Genomic DNA, 8,291 nt, shown 5'->3' with positions numbered 1-8,291 from the left:
TCATGGTAGAAAGAATTCAGTGAGAGACAAAGTGATAGGCAAGAAGTGGATTTATTCAGAGAAAAACATTCCACAAAGTGTGGGGGCCATCTCAGAAGGTGAGAGCAACTGGCTACACACCAATATAAAATAAAAACAAACAAAAAAAAGAACTGCAAAGAAATCTAAAGCTTTCTTAACAAGGTAATCATTAGCTTCAGAATCATACTATGTATTACATATGCATGTGGTATAATAATATTACTACCATTATAAATTAGTATAAGGCAAATTACAAGTATATTAATGATAACAGAAACCAAGATTTTCATTGAAAGATAAAAGAGAAATAAGATTTTTAAAAAGTCAAGAGCAGCATTTTATTAAACTTTACCTAAATAATATCAATCAAATTTTTAATGAAAAATAAAACTATTATACAGGACAAAAAGGTACTGTATTGATACTTTTTAATTATATTAATATATTTTTAAATGCATGTGGATTAGCAAAGAAATGAATAAGATAGTTTCTGGCTCTGATCCTTAAATTCTGCAAACTTATCAATGACTCCTTATCAATTTATAATGACTAATCAATGATCACCTTTACATATTCATGTTTCATACACAAGGTAAACAGATTTGTCAATCATTGGAGCACAGCCATGAAAAGACATGGAGAAAACTTAAATGCATATTACTAAGTGAAAGAAGCCAATCAGAAAAGGTTACATTATGTATGATTCCAACTGTCTGACATTCTGGAAAAGATAAAACTGGGGACAGTAAAAACATCAGCAGTTGCCAGGGATACAGGGGAGGGAAGAACAGGTGGAACACAGGGTATTTTTAGGGCAGTGAAACTATTCTATGTGACATTACAATGGAAGGTACATGTCATTCATTTATCAAAACTGGTAAGATGTACATTACCTAGAGAAACCTAAGGTAAACTATGGACTTCAGGTGATAATGGTAGAGTCATCTTTGTAACAAAAGTATCGAGTGTGAAATGCTGATAGTGGGGGAGGCTGTGCATGTGTGGGGGCAATGAGTATATGGGAACTCCCTGTTAGGGGGACTGCTTGAAAAAATTAAACTTACCTAAAAAGAAGAAAGGGGATGGCGATGTAAAAACTGACCTTCTCTGAGTGTCAAACATGCTAGATACACCACTGTTTCTAACACACTTAGAACAAAGGATGGCACACAGTAAGCATATAAATGCTTGCTGTTATATATTTTTCTACTGATACACTTGAAATATTTCATAATTAAAACCATATCTAAAAAAACCCACCATATCTAATAATAGCAAAAAGTGGAAACAATTGAAATGTTCACCTGGTCACTATATAACCAAATATGGTATATTCATACAATGTAATCCTATTCAGAAAAAAATTAAAAATGAACAAATTGCTGCTAACATGGATGAATCTCAAATATTATGCTAAATGAAAAGTCATGCTAGATAAAAGAAACCAGACCGGAAGAGATATCCAGAAAAGACAAACTGAAAGCAACGGAAAGATTTGTGGTTACTTGGTGGTGAGGGTGGGAACAAAAACAAAAGCCCATGGTCTTATGGAGCTGACATTCTAATGAAGAACAATAAACAATAACTAAGTAGTACAAATATTATGTGAGATGGTAATAAAACATACCATTCACCAGAGAAACAATGTCTAGCATTTATTTTTAAATATTCCTGGGAGTGGAGGGAGATAGATGAAACAAACTTAGCAAAATGCTGGTATCAACTGAAATTAAGTGGCAGGTACATGGGAGTTCATTATGCTATTCTTTCAACTTGTATATATATTTAAAATTTCCAGGACTTCCCTAGGGGTCCAGTGGTTAAGACTTCACCTTCCAAGGCCAGCAGCGTGGTTTTGATCCCAGGTTGGGGAGTTAAGATCCCACGCGCCTCAGAGGCAAAATACCAACATAAAACAGAAGCAATATTGTAACAAATTCAATAAAGACTTTAAAAATGGTCCACATCAAAAAAAAAATCTTTAAAAAACATTTTGTTAAAAAATTAAATTTCCGGACTTCCTTGGTGGGCCAGTGGTTAAAAATCTGCCTGCCAATGCAGGGGACAGGGGTTCAATCCCTGGTCCGGGAAGATTCCACATGTTGCGGGGCAGCTAAGCCTGTGGGCCATAACTACTGAGCCCAAGCGCTACTGAAGCCTGCATGCATTAGAGCCCATGCTCAGCAACAAGAGAAGTCACCGCAACGAGAAGCTCACGTACTGCAACTAGAGAGAAGCCACTTGCCACAACTAGAGAAAAGCCCTCATAAAGCAAAGACCCAGCACAGCCAAAAATAAATAAATGAATAAAATTTAAAAAATAAATAAAATTTCCCTGTTTTTTTTAAAGGTGCTTAAAAGGTAGAGAAGAAAGAAGGGGAGCGTTTGGGGCAGGGAATGCCATTTTTAACCAGAGAAGGCTACACTGATTGGGTGACATATGAGTAAAGACCTGAGGGAAGGGAAGTGGGAGCCATGTAGAAATCTAGAGGGAGGGAGGGAAAGGATCCCAAGCAAAAGAAACAACAAACTTGGAGGTCTGAGGCAGGAGTAATCTTACCAAGTTAGGAGAGTAAGGAGGTAAGTGGGCTGGAGCTGAGAGAGGTGGGAGAGGAGTTGGAAACAGGCTCGTGGATGTCAAGAGTCCTAAGCAGAAAAGTAAAGTGATCTAACTTGCTTTTTGATGGTGGTTCTGTCTGATGCATTAAGTAGATTGAAGGAGGAAATCAAATCCAAAATGTCTAAGTGTCAAAGTTGAGAAGTCCTGTGATAAGGGGAAGGAGCAGGGGGAATGAGTGATAGCAGGCAGGGGAAGCAGAATAAAGAGAGGGTTTGTTGGGTTTTTTTTAAGATGGAAGAAATAACATGTTTATATCCTGACGGGAATGAAGGAGAATGTATCACTAGCTAAATGGCAGGAGAAATGTTGATAATTTCAATAAAGAAATAGTGGTAAAATACATCTGTGTAGTTGATAAACCACAAGAAGAATGCACAAAGCAAAATATTTATAGAAAAAAAATAAAGAGGCAAAGGAGAGTCCACCTCCTCTGGAAATTTTTTTATAATCCTCTTTAAAATAAATTACTACAAAATAGGATGAATTCATCCATAGTTAATCACTCACCCATGGTTAACCATTCATCCAAGGTTAAGTTCGATTAAACTCATGCAGGTCAGATCATACTGATTTTCATAACATACAAATGACACATGTTAAACTAACACGGGACACACAAGGGGACAAGGCCTCCTCTTTCTCATGGAATTTTCTAAAATAATAATTTTGTAACTGGAGGGGTGTTTTTAGACACAGCCGGCTATGAACCTTTAGCTAAGCCACTTAACAGATGCAAAATGACATGGATTCTGTGGAGTACTGAATAGAGAAACAGTTTATAAATGTAAATGTTCTGTTCCACTTAAGTTCATTTCTAAATGTCCAACAGCCACCTAAGAATGAAAATCTTTCCCAGCTGCATTAGACATTTTTCTTAGATCTGTCTTTTGTACAAGAGGAAAACATAACACTTGTAAATTGTTCTAAGGGAAACATTACTTAATATCCTTTAAGTGTCTCCTGGCAGTGATAGCCTTCCTTTCATTGGAAAAGTAACTTTAGGATGAAGAATTTCCCTGGACAACTGGAGGGAATAAATACAGTCATCTTTCCAAATGATTTTCCCTCTTCTCAGTAATAGTGGCTGGCAAGGCAATATATTGTAGGGTTCTAAATTGTCCAGATTGACATTTTATTTATGAGATGGTCAGACAAGTAAGGATGCAGCAACTAACTCATTCATACACAAATGCAAAACCAAGGTTTGCCAAGTGAGTTCAACTGCCATAAAGGTTTTTGGAGATTTTAACACTATCAAACAACCCCTTCCAAGGAATTCCTCTCTAGGATTCCCACACTTTATTAATCCATCGTTTACTCTGATTTACTCTAATTAATCTAATTAATTAAGAATCTTAGGCTGATTCTTTGCTGAGTCCTTCATTCTTCCTGATTTCTAGCTGCTGACTTGTCTCAGGGATCAAATTCAGTCTCCTAATTCTGCTAGGACCTCCTGTCTCTCAAGTGCCTCTTGTATGCACCTCATTGTTCTAGGCACTGGGGCTACGAAAAACTTAAATAGCAATATGACAGATAATGACTAGTTCAGGGAAAAGTCTTCAGGGGGGACTTGTGACAAAGTGGCAAATGAGTGATCTTTAAAGCACTGTTGAGAAAAAAGAATTTGAACCGACACTTGTACACTGATGTTCATTACAGCATTATTCACAATGGCCAAAATATAGAAACAATCCATCAGCAGGTGAATGGATAATGGGATATTATTCAGTCACACAAGGGAATGCTACAAGTGAACCCTCAAAACATGATGCTAAGTAAAAGAAGCCAGTTACAGAACGACAAATACTGTGAGATTTCCCCTTATATGTGACATGTAAGGAAGCAAATCCAGAGACAGAAAGTAGATTAGAGGTTAACATGGTCTGGGGGTAAGAGGAATGGGGAGTTACTTTTTAGTGGGTTTGGGGTGATAAAAAATTTCAGAAATACAGGATTATATTTTTCTCCTTCTAGACTGAGTTGATGTAGTGTATTCTCGGTTATCAAAATACTCATAGCCTTTGGATTGTGAAATAATAAATATTCATGATGTGTGAAAAAGCATGATACATAACTATGATGTTAATTACATAAAAATGGATGGTTTCTTGTGTAAACACACAAATGAAACCTAGAAGGACACATCAAATGGTAAGCTGCTTGTGATTATGGATGACTGCTTTTTGTTTCTTGTGTTGTTTGGTTTCCTATTATGCACGTTAACTTTTAAGAAATGTCAGAATATAATGTCACTGAATTGTACACTTAAAATGGTTACAATGGAAAATTAATATAATATGCTACAAGCCATTGAATTGCATACTGTAAATTGGTGAATTATATGATATGTGAATTTTATCTCAAGAAGGCCATTGTTTTTTGTTGTTTGTTTTTTTTAAAAAAAGCACTTGAAAGTAGTGCACAGAACTATGGAATGGTTTGGGGGGAAAGTGGGGCAGGAAAAGTGATGATGAATCAGGCAAATAGGGGACTTCGCTGCTCCCACTACAGGTGGTCCAGGTTTGATCCCTGATCAGGGAACTAGATCCCACATGCCACAACTGAGTAAGCTGCAACTAAAGATCCCTGGTGTCTCAACTAAGACCTGGTAAAGTCAAATAAATATTTTTTAAAAATCAGGCAAATTGTTCTCACGTGTGCATGCTCAGCTGCTCAGTTGTGTCCGACTCTTTGCAACTCCATGGGCTGTAGTCTGCCAGGCTCCTCTGTCCACGGAATTTTCCAGGCAAGACTAATGGAGTGGGTTGCCATTCCTTACTCCAGGGTATCTTCCCGACCCAGGAATTGAACCTGCATTTCCTACACTGGCAGGCAGATTCTTTGCCACCGTGCCATGATGGTCGGTGAAAGCAGAATGGTGCCTTTGTTTGGAGGTACTGTGAGGTCCTTTGTCCCACTAACAGAATACAGTTTAAAGTTCTAACCCTGACCCTGGCTCTCAGAAACATGGGTCCTTCATTATTACCTGCTAGGACAGCTTTGTCCCCATATTCTTTGCGCTAACGTTGCCTTCATGCCAGGCTTGCTTACGTCAAAATATACTTCTCTCTCATTTAGCTTACCTGATTTGGCTCACCTGTTCTGACCTCAGTTAATTTAACTGCCATCTTCACTAAGTCTTCCCCAACGGACCTCAGTAATACCAGCCTGCCCTTTCTCTGGGCTTCTACATCACTGAACAGTCATGTCAATCTTTCAATGTTTCTTGGCTTTTATCTTGTTATACATATTTCTCATCAGAAGGCTAAGAGCCTGGGAAGCATAGCTGCTGTTTACATTTCTTGAACATCTGCAATCTCCTGATTTTATTGCCTCAAAGTTTTACTAGAAGTTGCAATGTAGCCAACTGACCATCTTATAAGGGCTGCGAAGGCCAGCCCTAGGTTTGGAAAGACTTAGGTTTCATTGCCATTTCTGCCAATTTCCAAGTGTTTGAGTTTGGGCAAGTTATTTAATTCCTGTAGGCATCAGCTTCTTGATAGTACTTGTATCCGCCGCAAAGACCCTTGAAAGGGTTAAATAGGATTTAAACATGCAAAGTGTTTAGCAAACTGCCAGATCACCTGTAAATTGGAGCTGCAGTGTTAAGGCAAAGTGGGAAATTGTGATTGGTGATTTATCTCAAAATCAACACAGAACAGATGTGGCCCTAAAATTACACTCTCCTAATGGAATGGTCTTCCAAACTGCTATAAACAAAATGAAGGGAGAAATGAACCAAATGGCTTTTGGTATTACATCCCTTTCTGGACACAGCTCCAGACTTTTTTTTTATTAAGGTCTCCAGTGCTAATAATTTTGGAGGAAAGGAAAACGTAGAAGAAAATAATTCTCATAAATCTTATTCAAGTATTTCCATGTGCCATTACTATACATATGACAGTAATCAGTGGCATATTAAAATAGTAAATGTAAACAGCATGCTTAAGAAAAGTACCAGGTGACTGTTGTCCTCACCTTGTTTATAGCTAATGTAGTTCTTCTAATATTTGACTTTCTATCAATATTTTTTTAAAGACTAGATTCCCGCACCCTCAGTTATTAATACACATCTTATTGAATTACAGCTTATATGACTTAAAATGTACAAGTCTTTGTAACTGCCTTTGATGCAAAATAATCACTCTTAACAGTTTGGTGTTATGTATCTCTGTAGTTTTTTTGGGAGTACGTACAATCAAATAAACAAGGATGGAATCATACTATAATGCTACCCTCAACCTTTGTTTTAAACTCAATGAAAAAAAAAAACCTCAATGATGTATATCCTAAGGCATCTTTACATGACAGAACAGATAGAGCCCCTTATCGTTTTTAATGGCTGCATATTTCATTTTATACATGCATCATGATTACTTCTGTATCCAATACTCTATTGAAAATGTCTGAATTATTTCCAGGTTTGTGTGTGTGTGTTCCAATATTCAACAATACTTCAGGCTGAACTGCTGAATCAAAAAGAATGAATACTTAACAACATAATACAATTTTAAAAAGACAAAACAACCTCAATAACTACTGAACTGCCTTCTCTAAAAAGTTGTACCTTGTAATCATCTTCTTTTAATGTCAACATTGCATTTTGATTAAAGCTGTATTTTTTGAACCCATTATGCTATACTGCATGTATAATTTACTTCTAAATCCTTTGGAAAGTGTTCTCTCTGGTATGTTAAAAAACAGAACACGTAACCATCATACAGCACTAATGGGAAATAATTTAGAAGCCAGGTTTTTAACTTATTGTCTGTGCTCCCCCTGCTGGTACTAATGAAATAGGCACCACAGTGAATTGGTTTCTATCACAATGTTTCCACAAGTAAAAAAAAAAATAGAACACATTTGTTAGAAACAAACCTTTGATCTTGACATCAATCACCGTGGCTTGCTTTATTTTTGACAGGTCTCTGAGTCTATAACAGAAGTTCCAACCCAAACACCTAGAATCTGATTTGAGATAAAAGTTTTAATTAAAAAACAAAAACAACCCAGAAACAGTCTTTTGGCTTCAGGACTATTCTTTTATCTATCTATGGAGTACATTTTCTTGGGTATGTGAAATATGGTACTTAACTTTGTCCATAATTTAGATCTCCAGTGAACAGATGCTCAAGACTTATAATTTAACTCAAACATTTTAATTACATTTTAACCCATAAAAGCCAAAATGAAAATTCTCTAGTCAATCAAGTTTCACTGCAAAGCTCCAGTTTTAATACCATTTGAAATTTAGTTCTGCTCTTATATGCATTCCCTTTGCCCTTAGCCGCACAATACAATCTGGGAGGCAAGATACTCAGTTAAAACTTGCCTCTTGGGCTTTCCTGGTGGTCCAGTGGTTAAGAATCTGGCTGTCAATGCAGGGGACAACAGTGTGATTCCTGGTCCAGAAAGATGCCACATACCACAGGGCAACTAAACCAGTGCTCTGTAACAAGAAAAGCCACTGCTATGAGAAGCCCATGCAGCACAAAAGAGTAGCCCCACTCGCTGCAACTAGAGAAAGCCCATGCAGCAACGAAGACCCAGTTCAGGCAAAAATAAATTAAAAAAACAAAACAATCTTTCCCTCTTTGCAGGTTCCCTTGTAGCTGGAGACCAAGACACAAGTGCAAGTCTGGGCAGGATT

The sequence above is a fragment of the Dama dama genome, chromosome 5 (genome assembly GCF_033118175.1).
Source record: "Dama dama isolate Ldn47 chromosome 5, ASM3311817v1, whole genome shotgun sequence".
NCBI lineage: Eukaryota > Metazoa > Chordata > Mammalia > Artiodactyla > Cervidae > Dama > Dama dama.
This window is presented reverse-complemented; position numbering follows the sequence as displayed.